Consider the following 15911-nt stretch of genomic DNA (forward strand, 5'->3'; position numbering starts at 1 on the left):
AAATCCATTGTTACAGTAGGAGCAAGCAACCTTCATCGTATTAGGTGCAATTCAACAAACATAGAAACAGAAGCAGTAACAGCAAAAGAAGAGCTTATGGAAGCACACAACTACTTAGGCCACCCGTTGGAAACCTGGGAAAAATTCACCTTCGCACTTGGTAATAAATTTCCTATCAGCAAAGGTCCAAAACGAAAGAGAGCAAACGACCCTACAAATTCGATAGAAATGAGCCCACCCTCCAAAAAACTGAAAACATCAATAAACCAACTATTACGGCAACTTCGGAGGTCACATTGAAATCAAAATTTGCAGCAGTCTCTACGTGCCTCAAAGGCCCTTCTTAAGAGAAGAAGATGGGCCAGGAAAATGACAGTTAACAATGAATTTTGGGCTAAACTGTATCACGATGGGAAACAGAAAAACAGCGCAAAATGTTGGCAAACAGTAAATAGAGTACACCGGCTGAACCATCACGGAATTAATTCCCACATCTCTGAAGAGACTTGGACAGTGTTCCTCTTTAATCATTTTAATAACAAAGAAGGAACAGTTTCACACCCCAAACATCTAGAGCCTGAGAGCTGCAACAGCGATGCAAAAGAGTCAATACATCTTTGCCAATCTTCCACCGAAGATAACAATAGTTCAGTACTAACCCAAGAACAACGAGTACCAACAGAATCCGAAGCACCAAATGTCGATTAGAGATCAAAGGAGGGGTATACTACCCAATCAACTAAGGAGATAAAGTTACAAATAGCAAGGGGCCGAATGGAAGGAGCCCCGGGTCCTACTGGAATTCCACCTATGCTGTTTAAAAATGATCCGGACTACTGGAGTAACGCACTTGAACCTGTTTTCAAGTACGTAATTAGAAAGTCCACAATTCCAGAAGTGTGGAGAGGTTCTATAATTAGTCCAATTTACAAACAAGGAACAAAGGCTGAGCCGAAAAACTACTGCCTAATAGCTCTGATCAACATCGAGGCTAAATACTTTGCAGGACTCCTCCTAAATGACATAACCATCTGTGCTGAAAAGAATCAAATAATACCATTAACACAAACTGGATTTCGGAAAGGGCAAGGAACTATCACCAGCATAATGGCCCTGACCCTCCTCATGGACGCAGCTAAACAGGGGAAATATCCGCTCTTCCTCTGCTTTATAGACTTTGTGGCAGCATTCAATCACGTAGATCGAAATAAACTCTGGCCAAAACTAGATGGCTGGGGGATTCCTTCAAACATCCTACTTCAATTAAGGAACTTACACACCAAAACATGGGTCAGGATAAAGCTTGGAGATGGTCGATAAATATAAAAAAGAAATTCCCACCTCTAAAGGAGTTAAACAAGGGTGCGTCTTAGCCCCTATGCTATTTAACCTCTGTCTAGCGGACTTACACACGAAGTTGAATGGTTGTGCAGCCCACGCACCAAAACTAGGGAACTCTACTTTGTCAAACCTCCTTTACGCAGACGACCTAGTTCTGATAAGCATGACCCCAATAGGTCACCAGCACCTACTGAATGTCACTCAGTCATACTCACAAGAAAACACACTAAAAATAAAGTACAACAAAACAAAAATAATGGCAGTTAATTACCGCAAGAAGAAACATCTGAGCTGGTTCCTTGATGGTCATCATTTGGAACAAGGAGTGAGTTATAAATACCTAGGGGTATTGTTGGACCAAAACAATTCATCAAAACCACAATTAGAAGCACTGTGGAGAAAGGGGGTAACGACCTACCTAGCTATAAAGCCTCTAAAGAAACTCCTACCGGACCTGACATTCGACCCTCTATTAAGGATCTTGCAAGGAAAACTCAATCCAACGATTACTTATGGGAGCGAAGCGATGAAGGGAAAAGATGCAACAACTCTTGATAATATAATATCTAAATCATACCGAGCAATTTTCCAGCTTCCGAAAATGGTCTCCCCGGCCCAAATACGATTGGAATTCGTGCTCCAAAAACAGTCCCTTAAACGTATGGGAGCATTTGTGAAATGTTGGCACAAATTAAAGGCGATGAAAAGGGAACCCTGAACGACCAACTTTGGATGGAGCTTTCCCGTCCAGGAAAAACACCAGCAAGCATTTATCTTGAGGAATCTATTAAACACCTAGGTTTAAGAGAGCTGTGGGATGTTCAGGTAAACCATCTAACATTCCAAAAATCGGTGACAAAGGTAACATGTTTACTATCTGCAATTGAGGACAAGAAAACATTAGCCAAACAATCACACGGCTGGATGGTCCTACACACATACAACAAATTAAATCCCCAGTTTTACCTGAACATGGGATTAAAAATCAACATCACAGAAAAATTCCTAAGACTCCGACTGGGGAATGGCCCCTTTAAACAATTTCTACTGCCTTGGGAGAGAAAGGAAGGAGCCCAGCAGTGTTGTTTATGCGGCAGCGGTGTTGCGGACGCAATTCATGTTATATGCTTCTGCATCAGGTTAAAAGATATAAGGGTCACCCTGTTAAAGCCAGCACTAAAACAGTACGGAGCCAGAACATGTAGACAAGCGCTAATGTTGTGCTTCAACCCCGATCTGGTTCAGCTAAACTGCCGGCTAATGAAATTCCTCGATATAACCGCAAAAATAATAAAAAATGGGAAAGAGCCGCAAAACGACTTATCTTCACATGAACTCACTGGAACGCAACAAGAATAGCCACACTCAAAATAATATTAGTAATGAGCAAGGCTAATGTGCAGAATGTTTTAATAATTTGTGTTTTTTAATACAATGTAAAATCATTTATTATAGAATAATTTTAACACCAGAAATTTGTATCTTTTGTATGCAACGGTTTTAATTAATCAAGCATAATAAAATAAACAAACAGAGACCATTGCGAAGGGTGCTGCAGCTAGCAGCAACTGCCACAATGTAGAAAATGAGCCCACATTACTATCGATGCCCGGGCTGCTGGCGCAAGTCGCCTCTTAGTTCCCATTCTGAATAGTTACCAAATAAAGAGACGGGCGCTGGGAGCAGGAATCACAAGAACAGGATTTATTACTCATGAGGAGAGCCTGTCATTTCGGACACGAAACACAGTGTCTTTCGGGAGGTGCTCTAACAAGTGCTCTGAGACATCGCCTTTTATACCTTACAAAACACTCCTTATTACAATAATGACATTGTGAAACAAGGAAAAGATATTCCCGCAATCCTCGTGTCAATCCCACCCCACATGTAACCACAATAGAGACCCTTGAACTGCCGATAAGAGGAGGGGCAATCACGCAGCTGAGTGTTCCGCTGATTTTTAGGATGTGTGCGCCTGATCGTATCCCAGGGGGTGGGGAGGCCAGGATCAATAGTGGGTCCTTTGAAGAGGAGTGACTCGATGCAATAAGGGGCAGTAAACAGTATCTTCCGGCTTAGGCGATGGCCTCGGACATGTGTGGACAGTCAATCGCGGAGGGAGGGTTTACTAACAGAGGGGTTATTCATAAAAGGAAAGGAGGTGTTGGTCCCGTGACTCCCAAGGACAGGGTCATGCGGACCTGTGCATGTGAGGGAAGGGCAGCCAGAGTGCGCGGAGGGAGAGGGTTATTTGAGAGTGGGGGGGGGGTTCAAATGCGCGCAGGAGGGAAGCCGGGGATTTCAATGAGCGGGCAAAAAAAAGGCCATGGTGCTTAAAATGGCTGTCATGTACATATGGGCACGGGCTTTTACTGGCGGAATGATGCGGTCAATATTTCACGGTATTCATGGTGCTTACAGGGAGGGGAGTAAAAGGCAAATGAACACCGCTTAGGTACATTAATTTTTTCTAATTTCCACAGTCGCCGCTTTTACCATAAGCTAGTTCATTTCCTAATTAACGGGTGTACATATAAACATGTGTGGTTGATGAAATAGCATTTGCAAATACTAACATATTGCATATAACCATGAACAGTCGACACTATTGGCAGAATGCAGCACATAGGAAATTGCATTTGTAAACGTACTACATAGCATAAATGCTTCTGACTTTCTCAAAAAATAAATGTGACCAATGAACATTTTGACCAAGTAGTTGAGGGAGGAATTCAGTCCAATACATAAGATCTCTTCGTCACAGTGTCTTTTTAGCAGTGAGCCATCACTGGTAGGCTCTAGTCCGTGTCCTTTAGTTGGCGCTGTTGAGCACCGGCGGTGGAGCTATAGGTCCAGCTCGGATTTAACCCTTCGCGTTGCAAGGTGCGGTCTGTCCTCTGCTGTTAGACCACAGTCCTGTTCCCTAACCAATCCTTTTAGTGGCGCCTTATGCTCGGCACCTATATTTCCGTGGCACAACCCCATTTCCATCTAAATGCTGTTCTTCCTTTCGGCAAAAAGTCACGTGGAAAAGAGGGTGTGTGGTTCAATAGTCGATAGGAGAGAGGGCGGAGTGGGGTCAGATTTCCTGGGGCACACCAAAGGGACCAAGGGAGCAAAGGATAACAAGCAAGCAGGCCCATCAATCGGGCTTGAAAAGGGGGACGGAGGCTTCAGGCACACGTGGGTTAGCGGACAGAGAGCTTCAGGACAGCCCTTCATCCTTTCGTTCACCGCGTTCGAGAGTGCTGCCTCGTCCCGTATCTTGTTGCGCTGTGGCTCCACCTTTGGTCGAGGTCACATGTGTCTCATGATCTGCAGCCAGGCTGTGCGTCACGTCCGACCCTTCTCCTCCAGTGATCGTATATCTTTGAATGGGTAAAAACAAGTTTTAGAGAACTGACAGGAGAAGAGATTTTTACATTTGAATTCCACTCGCAATCCTAACACCTGGGTGTTATGCTCATTGGTCATAGTCAGAAGTCTATTACCATGAAGTAAGCATGTGGGTATTTCTACTGTGTTCGTACCAAGCCTAATCGGCGTTCATTCATGACACATATGGACAGAAGTCAGACTCTTATCACTTCCATATTTCATCAAAAACTCCAAGATTGGCAACATTCAGGGGAGACTCGTCCTTCTAACCCGAGCCTTAACAGTCTTACATTTCCCTTTAGAGCTGGCTAACTCTTTCAAACAGAGCGGGGGGGGTGCAATCATTGAAAGACAGAGTAAAACAGGTTTTTCTCGAGGGGTGACAGTTACTCATGGTCATTAGTTATACATCGGGGACAGCAGTTGGGGTCAATCAAGTGGGGCGGGGACGCTTCGGGCATTCGCGCTTGGGTGCAAAGGGGTGGGGCAATCTGGGCATTAGGGGTCAATCTAGACGTTGGCGCTTATCTCTGATGAACTGAAAAATAGGGTGCCATTGACATATAGTTCCCCTATAAAAGGCCAGATTGGGGGACCTTAGTCGTCTTACCTGTCCTTTCTTTCTTAGCCAATTCGAGTTCATTCATTTTGCAGAAAGGAGAGGTAGTAATATGGCGAGATACAATCATTTTAGTTTCTGTCAATTTCGTTGAACACCTTTGCGTTCAATAAGTATCCAATCAGACTGGTGCCAGCGAGGCACAATTTTACCACAAAAAGGAAGATGGAACAGGGGGACTCTCGTAGAGAGTGAGAGTCGTCCGCAGTCTAAACGAGCCATTTGGTACACGTATGACATGCAGGGAGAGAGAGAGAGAGAGAGAGAGATAGATAGAGGGGGAGAGAGAGAGAGAGAGAGAGAGAGAGAGAGAGAGAGAGAGAGAGAGGCGTGTACGAAAATAGGTCATTTAGTGCGCTCACAACACAGAACAGCAGGGGTCAGGTAACAAAGTGACGCGAACAGAGGGGAGACATAAACCCATACAGTACATACGCACAAACTCAGACGAAGGAAGACAGTACATGTATTACATACAAAGATATTTACGACAAAACATAGAACAGTTATTGGCCAAAGAAAAAAAAATCTCTTTTTGCATGCTGCGCATCTTAAATATCTTATTTATCTACGGGCTGAGCTCTTTTTACCTTTTTCCTCCTTTTTCCTTTCCCTTGCTATCTTTTCGAGCGTTCTCGTTGGCTAATACTTACACCTCAGTCAGCCGGTCAGAAATTAACCTGGTCGGGCTATTGCCCATGGTTGGATCCTAAATCACTTTTGACTCTCTTCTTTTGGTGAGAAGTTCTCCAGGCTGAGGCAACAGAGGGTATTGATCGGGGGAACAGTCGGACAGCTTGGCTATATCTATAAGAGTGTGAGAAGGAGGTGGTACATTTTGAACATCAACAACATTCCTACCTTCCCAGACGGGTGGTGCCTGGGTAACCCTTACCCCGGGACTTTTCCTTGTCCTTTCCCTATCTAGTTAAACGTCATAGTTGCATTATCTAACGTGCTAGTTCGAGTCAAATTCCGTCATACAGTACTAACCCGTCAAGTTTCTATGTCAGTCCATCCTCCCAGTCGCTACGTTCTAAGGAGGAACAGTCATATCTAAGTCTACGTCTTTAAAAATCCGCTAGCATAAGTACTATGCTCAAATCCCCTCCTTCCCCTTTCGTCGGTCGTTTGATCATCACTCCTCCACACTTCAGCCGATGTTCCGGCGCAACCTGCAGAAGGGAGGAGAAAGAAGGGGGTGGGGGGCAGCATTCAAAACACATCAACGCGCATAAATCCGAAAATGTTTTTACCTACCACATACTTGACCTATCTCCACGGGGCGCATTCTCTACCATCTCGGCGTTTAAGCCCAGAGGGACCAGTAGTGTTAGATAGATAATCATCGATGGTCTGCGTATCTACATGAATCACTTGATCGTGGCCTTTTAGGTCGTGTGCAAGGGTGGTGGTCAGGTGGTATTTCTGTGGTGTCGCTTAAGGGCGTCTAAAACACTTTTCCGGCTGCCTGTGACACATAATGTAGCTGCTAAATATCGGGCCTTTTTACCCTTCAACCTTAATAAAGCTGCTCATTTTTCGCATATATATTGGAGACAGTAGTAACACATTCAAAAACTCATTAATGCAACCGCTACAATTATACTTTCCTTTTCAAAATACCTTTAATTAATAATGTTGGCGCACAAATACGGGCCTACAACCCAGTGGGCCGGCCACGGAGCAGACTGGAACCGTGCATAAGAGGAACGAAGTCGGTGATCATTTATTTCATAAAGTGCAGCAGTGCAATAAAATCGTATCGAACTTTCTTACAGGGCGAGTATGATGCATGTCAAGAATTCAAGCTTTCAATAATATTACCTCATTGTCCAACTATTTACTCAAGACCTAACGTTTATCAATTCATTGTCCAAGTGCTCAATCAGTGCTTATTTCATACCAATTCATTGCTTCCGAACATAATTAGTACCCACCCTAAATCAGTTCACTGTCTCAACACATAATCAATATCCATCTTATATCGCTTTCTTTTCCAAGCACATAATCACTATCCATCTTATCGACTTTCATTGTCCAAAAATGCATACATATCTCGGAGCATCACGGTTTGAGCAATCAGGGTGAACAGGGAGTTTGAAAGTTTCATTTTGTATCGGCGCCATTTTGGGCGAGGTCAGGCAGGTCCCAGTATAGTCAGAATGCCTCCACTGACTCGTGGTTGGATCAGAACCTCTCTTGGCAGTTCAAAAAGGTTTTCGCAATGGGGTAACGGACTAGCGATATGAACCATCAGTCAAAAGTGGGGAGGGAGGCAATAATCTTTCCTACCGGGTCATTCTGGTGTTCCACCGGAACTGAACAAATCTGTATCTTTGCAGGATTTTAGTCATTTCCAAACTGAGGCTGGCGCCGCAGGAGTGCACCAACGTCTCGTGGCTCCATCGGAGGACAGGGCGGGGGGCACCTCGTGGAGAGGTCGCCCCCCCCGGCTCTTTTAGAATCTTCAAGGTTGAGGAGTACAGGGCGTGTGCCCGTCCCGGGCAAGGAAACCCGCTTTTCGATATGGACCCTCTTCAAGCAGGAGCGTTGGGGTGTCGCTGGAAGCCTCCACCTGGAGGGAGGTGGGGGAGGCTCGTTCGCGCCGCCTCCCCCTTCCAGCGACCCCGCGCCGTTCTCCGGCTCCAGCGCTTTGGTACGGCCGTGCCAGGCAATGAAGATGGGGGGGGGGTCGGAGCCAGCAAGACATTCCCCCCCCTGTCATGTGGCGGGACTACCTGCAACTCAAGCGTTGTCATGTGGCGGGACTACCTGTAACTCTCAAGGGTTGCCGCTGGCGGGGCTACCTGCAACTATCCAGGGTTGTTCAAGACATAAGTGAAAAGAAAGAAGTGTTGTTGCAGCCATTATAGCTGAAAGAAGCGCTGCCGACCTCGCCTTGGCTTCGGACTTTGATGTTGGCCGGATCAGGCAAGCGAAAAAAGGGGGGGGGGGTCGGTGGCTGAGGCAAGACATCCCCCCCGTGGCCCGCAGGGCAGAAGGAAAGAAGGGAATGGGGAGACCATCACGACCTTCGGGCCGTCCGCCCCACAGCCTCCCCCTCCGATGGCGGCCAGCCAGGCCCTGCTCTGCACGCGCCGAGGCCCCGCCTTCCGGATGGGCGCAACCGCGGACCTGTTGCACCTGGGGAGTTTCCGGAATGGGGGTAGGTGTCTATTGATTTGTATCTATTCCAGGTTACCGTTATTTGGGCGTGGTGGGTAATGAGGCAGACATGTTTGGGGCAGGAATAGGCAACTGAACCTAGCTACCTCGTGGCTGTCTTGCTGTCAAGCTTTCACTATTTTATATTTCTTATTACGAACTATTCCTAATGTTTCTTATTTTTAGTGAAGTCGAAAGCTCATCAGGGGGTTACTGACTTAGCCCGATTTCTTTTATTTTTCCTTCTTTTCCTTAGCGTGTTTCAAGCTAAAGTTTCTGGTACCAGGGTACCGGTGATCACTTCATATTTTTACGTGTCCTTTTCATTAGGGGTACTCCTGGACGGACCAGATGAGTTCCCTCCAATAAATGGTCCGGGGTGGAACTAGATTATCAATCAGTGGGGAACACACGTCCCTTCATTAGGGTATCATCCTGGACGGACCAAACGATGTACCTCCAATTACTAGGGTAGCCTCCTGGACGGACCAGATGGGCTACCTCCAATAAGTGGTCAATGAGTGGGGAGCATATGTCCCTCCATTAGGGTAGCCTCCTGGGCGGACCAGGTGAGCTACCCCCAATAAATAGTCAATCAGTGGGGAGTGGGTAGGCCTGACGAATCATAAAGGGGCATAACCTACCCTTTACTACTTGCAAAGACTAGACAGAATATTTCTATTCCACGTTGTTTGCAAACAGAAAATACCTCAAACAAACAATTCCTTGGACAACAATGTCCAGTCAATCAATCAATCAGTGGGGAGAAAAACAGGCATGATGGATTACAACGGGGACAAACGTCTGCATTACCTGCCCTTCGCTATCTGTAAAGGGAGACAGAATATTCCTATTCGTCTCTGTTTGTGGACAGGGAAGATCTCAAAGAGCAACAATCGATTATTAATCGATATCAAACAATCAGTGGGGAGAAAGGTAGGCCCGACGCATCATAAAGGGGCATAACCTACCCTTCTCCATCTGCAAAGAGAGACGAACGTTCCTATTCGCCGCTGTTTGCAAACAGAGAATGTCTCGTTCTCAAGAAGAGAACCAATATTTCAAGTAGCCACCAAAGCTAAATGAACCAATAACAACAATATCAGTATTTAAATACCGATTCCAATACAATCAGTCAATCAATCAGATGGATAAAACCACCCTACCAATCAGGCGTAAAAACACCCTACTTAATCTTACCCGGACCGGACCATGCGGATACTTCTTCGTCTTCCCCCTCCAGCGCCCGATCGTTCTCTTACTCTATGCAGCATTCCTGTGGGATTCCAGTCAGGACAGTAGGTCACTCGAGAGAGGTCCGTTCAGAATCGGTGAAGTTCATTCAATCGGCAGCCGGACGAGGGCCCTCTCAAGGCAGGTATACTCCGATCATTTAGATGTTCACCTCATCGTCTGGATCTCTCTTACTGGACCTTATGTCACTGATGGACCCCGCGTTGGGACGCCAATTGTAGAAAATGAGCCCACATTACTATCGATGCCCGGGCTGCTGGCGCAAGTCGCCTCTTAGTTCCCATTCTGAATAGTTACCAAATAAAGAGACGGGCGCTGGGAGCAGGAATCACAAGAACAGGATTTATTACTCATGAGGAGAGCCTGTCATTTCGGACACGAAACGCAGTGTCTTTCGGGAGGTGCTCTAACAAGTGCTCTGAAACATCGCCTTTTATACCTTACAAAACACTCCTTATTACAATAATGAAATTGTGAAACAAGGAAAAGACATTCCCGCAATCCTCGTGTCAATCCCACCCCACATGTAACCACAATAGAGACCCTTGAACTGCCGATAAGAGGAGGGGCAATCACGCAGCTGAGTGTTCCGCTGATTTTTAGGATGTGTGCGCCTGATCGTATCCCAGGGGGTGGGGAGGCCAGGATCAATAGTGGGTCCTTTGAAGAGGAGTGACTCCATGCAATAAGGGGCAGTAAACAGTATCTCCCGGCTTAGGCGATGGCCTCGGACATGTGTGGACAGTCAATCGCGGAGGGAGGGTTTACTAACAGAGGGGTTATTCATAAAAGGAAAGGAGGTGTTGGTCAGGCGCGGCCGTGACTCCCAAGGACAGGGTCATGCGGACCTGTGCATGTGAGGGAAGGGCAGCCAGAGTGCGTGGAGGGAGAGGGTTATTTGAGAGTGGGGGGGTTCAAATGCGTGCAGGAGGGAAGCCGGGGATTTCAATGAGCAGGCAAAAAAAAGGCCATGGTGCTTAAAATGGCTGTCATGTACATATGGGCACGGGCTTTTACTGGCGGAATGATGCGGTCAATATTTCACGGTATTCATGGTGCTTACAGGGAGGGGAGTAAAAGGCAAATGAACGCCGCTTAGGTACATTAATTTTTTCTAATTTCCACAACAATGGAAAACATGGCACTTGCAGCTGGCCTGGTGGCGGCCTCATTGTAATGCCATAAGTGGGTCTGCAGCCTTATGGGCGGCAGGGTCCCGATGCCCGGGATGATGGCGGATGGACAGAAGTCTGTTCGCCATCGTAATCAGGCCCTAGGAATACTAATTTAAAATACAGTCTCTGACATAGTTATGATTTGAATGGAATCTTAAGTAGTTGAAGGGGTGGAGCAGTACTGCTTACCATCTGAGACCGTTGTAAATGGTTGTTTGTCAGAGGAAAATTCAAAGCCTGGTTTTGTCTGAAAATGCAGCTGTATATGACAACATATCTAAATAAACAGCTACTCATAACTCAATGCTATAAACCAATGTAACAGTGCCATTGAAACATAACATGACATATTACAACAAAATGGTAATTAAAGAACACAACGCTCCAACCTTAGTACAACACAACACATTAACCTTGCAATAAGCCAGCAAATAAACGTAGCGTCACAACAAACATCAGAACACATCGCCATTACAGAAAATTCCCACACAGCAAATGTGCACAATCATTTCTTTCTTTTTTTATTAGCAATTTTTTTATTATTTTAGTTGCTGAAAAGTAGGTCACATAAGAAATTCAGCACATAACAACAACTACATCACAGATCAATAGGATAAGGCAAGTCCGCACAGTATAAGAAATCAATGAATGACCATTCCAGATTATCACACCAACAAATCAGCGCCCTCCCCCAAAATCCCACCAGCCATTTGCCCCAGATTTTCATATACTTGTTCAGACATCCACATGCTTCATGAACCACTTTCTTTTTTTGAGCTCACCTGTGCACTCCAGTTCCCCATTTCGACAACTTCTGTGCCACAATTCCTTTCCAATGGGATGTAATGTCCCTTTTAGCTACCAACATACCAGTGCCCAGGAAAGCTTTCCCCGCCCAAGTACAACCCGCTCCATAATCCACACCCAGCAACACCAGACAGGGAGAAAGTTCTGTTGTCAGATCTAAAACTTATGAGATCTCAGCTATGACTTTTTTCCAGTACCGTTCTATAATCATGCAGGACCATACCATATGACAGAAGTCTACAGGGGAATTTCGGCAATGATTACAATCTAGGACTGGGTAGTTGCCAAGCTCCAGACATCTTTCCAGGGGTGAGGTAGGCACAGTGTAAATAATCTATTTGTATCACTCGAAGTTTGAAGGTGATTGTGAGGACTTTGGGGGCCATCAAGGCATCTCGCTAGTCTTCGTCATCCAGGGGCCCCATGCAGGTCTCCCATCGGGCTCTTAAATGTCAAAGGGTCTCAGGAGCATTGGTGAGTAGAGTGCAGTATACCTGGAAGACACTACCTTTTCCCCAGGGTTCCTATCATCAATTTGGCCGCAATGGGATTAAATTCAGGGACATTCATGCTCGCAAGAACATGAATCTGTGGGACAAGTTGCAGCTGTAAAAATATGTAGAATTGGGTTTTGGATAGCTTATATGTCTGCTGTAAGTCCTGAAATGAGACCAAATGGGGTACTGACTAGACATCACCCAATAGAGTGTTACCAATGGAGTCCCAATGCACAAACCCCTCGAGGAGCTCCACATCTCCTAGCCACCTACCATGTCACAGGGAGGTCTGTTGAGTAATCATTTTCCACCATCCCATATGAGGCAGGGCTCCCCGCCAACCCTCGAAGACCTGTTGAGTCACTTCGGGCAGCGCTTGGGGGACTGTGCATCCATAAAGCCAATCTAAAATACAAAATAAGCCATAGTTGTAAACTCATAACTGCAGGTGAGATCTGACCACCCCTGCTAAGCAATTCATTAACAATCAGGAGTTGAGATGCCAGATAGTATAAATACAGGTTAGACATACGTAGCTCTCCATCATAGGAAGCACATTGACACTTTGATAGGGCAAGACAGGGTCAAGTACCACGCCAATTGAAGCAGGTTGTTGTGCAGCCTTCTCCTAAAGCCAGTGCCGAAAAATTACGTGGGGGATATTTTGAAGAAGACATAAAAATCTGGGTAATGTCATCATCTTATAAAGAGCTAATAATCCCATAACATTCCAAGTTAAGTTTTGGAATTTTTAAGGTCTTTTGTTATTTTACAAGTGAGGGGAGTAATGTTGAGGGACCAAGTCAGAGCTGGGTCCTGTGGCACATGAATACCCAAGTATCAGAAGCTTAGCCTACATATAGGAATATTTGTCTACCAGGCTATGCAGTCCCTAGAGTGTATGAGTGGGACAAGAATTGACTTAGCTGGTTTAATTATCAAGCCCGATGCTTCTGGGAACAGTTGTAGGATTCAGAAAGAAAGAAAGAAGGGGCACTCTCAAGTGGATTTAAAAGATATAACAGCACATGGTCTGGGTAAAGCACGACTAATCAGAAAGTCATCTGATATCACCCTGTTAATCTATACTCAGGCTGCTGAATTGAAGTAGAGGATACACACCAGTCTACCCAACTGGCCAAAAATCCCAGTCTCTCCAAGACTTTAAACAAGTAAGTTCAGTCCACGGTATTGAATTCTATTTCAAAATCGATTAATTGTAAGGCTAGTGGGGTTGACAATTTCTGTCGGTGGGCTAAGGCAACATGCAGCCGTCTCAGACAGTGCATGGTGCCTCTGGTGGGCATGAAGTTACACTGGTCAGTGTGTATTAAGGAGCAAATGACTGACTGCAAGCGAATGGCCAGTACCATCAACAGTATCTTCATCTCTCCATTGGTAAGAGATATAGGTCCATACTCCAAACAGGAGAGAGATGGTGAATGCGTTTTTGGTATGATCAGAAATGTTGCTTGGTCAAGCTCTTGGGGAAGTAAGCCCCTCTGACTTGCCTTTTGATTAAGTGCCAAGAGGTGTGGAGCCAGGAGATCCTTGTATTTGAAGTAGAACTTCATGGATACCGGTCAGGTCCAGGCATCTTCCTAGAGGCCATCTTCAAGGTTGCATCACTAATCTCCTCAAAAGTGAGTGGCTCGTCTAAGGCACGACTGTCGGTGATAGAAAGTCAGAATAGCTGTATTTCATTAAGGAGGGGAGAGAGTTGTTCGTCTCAGGGATGAGGAACCACCTTATAGAGATTGGAAAAATAGCCAGCAAAGGTCTGAATAATAGTTGAGGTAGAACTGTATATAATACCGTGAGCAACCCTTATTTTGGATGCGATCAATCCCATCAAGGAACTAGAGGTTAACCAATATAAGAGTTTACTATTTTTATCACCCCACCCCTATAAACTGGCAGTGGAAGTCCACCAATATTGCCTTGCCTTGTCAAGAGAGTGGTCCCTGATCTCATCCTGGAGGTTGGTCGGACAGAGAAAGCAGCATCTCCAGCTGCAAAGCTCGCACCTCAAGTTGGGTGATTCGGTCAAGTTACATTTTTTCCTTTTACCAAAGAGGGGCCATAGGGTGCCCTCATGTGGTGGCCTTGCATGCCGCCCAAAGAGTGCTTGAGGATGATACTGACCCCAAGTTGGTGTGAAAGTAAGACTCAATTTCTCATTTTACTGCTAGTCAAGTCAAGTCAAGTCAATAAATTTATATAGCGCGCTACATACCCAAAGGGTCTCAAGGCGCTTGGAGAGGGGTGGGGAATTACTTGTCAAATATCCACGTTTTAAGTTGCTTTCTGAATGCTAGGTGGTTCTGAGTAAGGCGAAGGTGAGTGGGAAGTGAGTTCCAGGTTTTAGCTGCCAGGTAGGAGAAGGATCTACCTCCCATGGTGGTTTTGTTGATGCGAGGTACAGTGGCAAGGGCTTGGTTGGCGGATCGTAGCTGGCGGGTGGGGGTGTAGAAGGACAGTCTTGTGTTGAGGCATTCGGGTCCGATTTCGTAGAGCGCTTTGTGCGCGTGGGTTAGGAGCCGGAAAGTAATCCTTTTATTGACGGGGAGCCAGTGGAGGTTTTTCAGGTGTCCAGAGATGTGATCTTTACGCGGGATGTCTAGTATTAGCCTGGCTGAAGCGTTCTGGATGCGTTGGAGTTTTTTCTGGAGTTTTGCGGTGGTACCGGCGTAGAGGGTGTTTCCGTAGTCCAGACGGCTCGTGACCAGAGCGTGGGTGACTGTTTTTCTAGTTTCGGTGGGGATCCAACGAAATGTTTTTTTGAGCATGCGAAGAATGTTGAAGCAAGATGAAGAGATGGCATTGACTTGTCTGTTCATCGAGAGTGAGGAATCCAGGATGACGCCCAGGTTCCGTGCGTATAATGTGAATGTTTCAGATGCCAGGAATTGAGTCTCCACAGAGGGCACCGGGTGGCATCTGGTACACCAATGTGCAAGAGTGCAGGGGAATAGTCAGATTTACCTCTTGCTACTATCTGTATCTATGAGAATGCCCGTGGATGGCAGAAATTTAAAGTCGATGCATGAGTGAGAATGATGCACAGCTGAAGTCTGTGTGTATTGTTTCGCTATATGATGCCAGGTTCTCCATATGTGCCGCATAGACCTGGAGGCCCATTTTTGCAAAGAGGCAGCTCCCCGCAACCTGGATACTAAGCGGGGACCCGTAGCATCTCACATGAGATCTATGCTGCATTTAAATTCCCTCCTATAATTGCAATACCCTGGGGATCCGTGATATAAGTTGAGAAATCATGGCGATGAAGGCTTCACGTGCTGTAGGGGAAGCAAAAATACAAAGGATGTTTATGGAGCTACATTTTATAGTCTTTGTGATAGCCTGATAGCGGACCTGTGGGTCCACCCATGTTTGGGTCACCACTAGAAGGAAGGATCCTTGTAGTAGAATTGCCACCCCTTGAGACTCTCAGGTATATCCTGCGTAATAGACCTTGGCAAATCGATATCGCGTCAGGAAAGGACATTTAGAGCCCATCAGTTGTGTCTCCTGAAGCATCAACATTGAAGGGAAAAAACGCTTGGCATAATGCAGTACAGCGGTACATTTGATCTGGTCCAGAAGGCCATTTACATTCCAAGACACCACATCATATGGGGCCATGAAAAATAGTAAATCAAAGAAGAGCAG

The sequence above is a fragment of the Lissotriton vulgaris genome, chromosome 6, assembly GCF_964263255.1.
Source record: "Lissotriton vulgaris chromosome 6, aLisVul1.2, whole genome shotgun sequence".
Taxonomy (NCBI): domain Eukaryota; kingdom Metazoa; phylum Chordata; class Amphibia; order Caudata; family Salamandridae; genus Lissotriton; species Lissotriton vulgaris.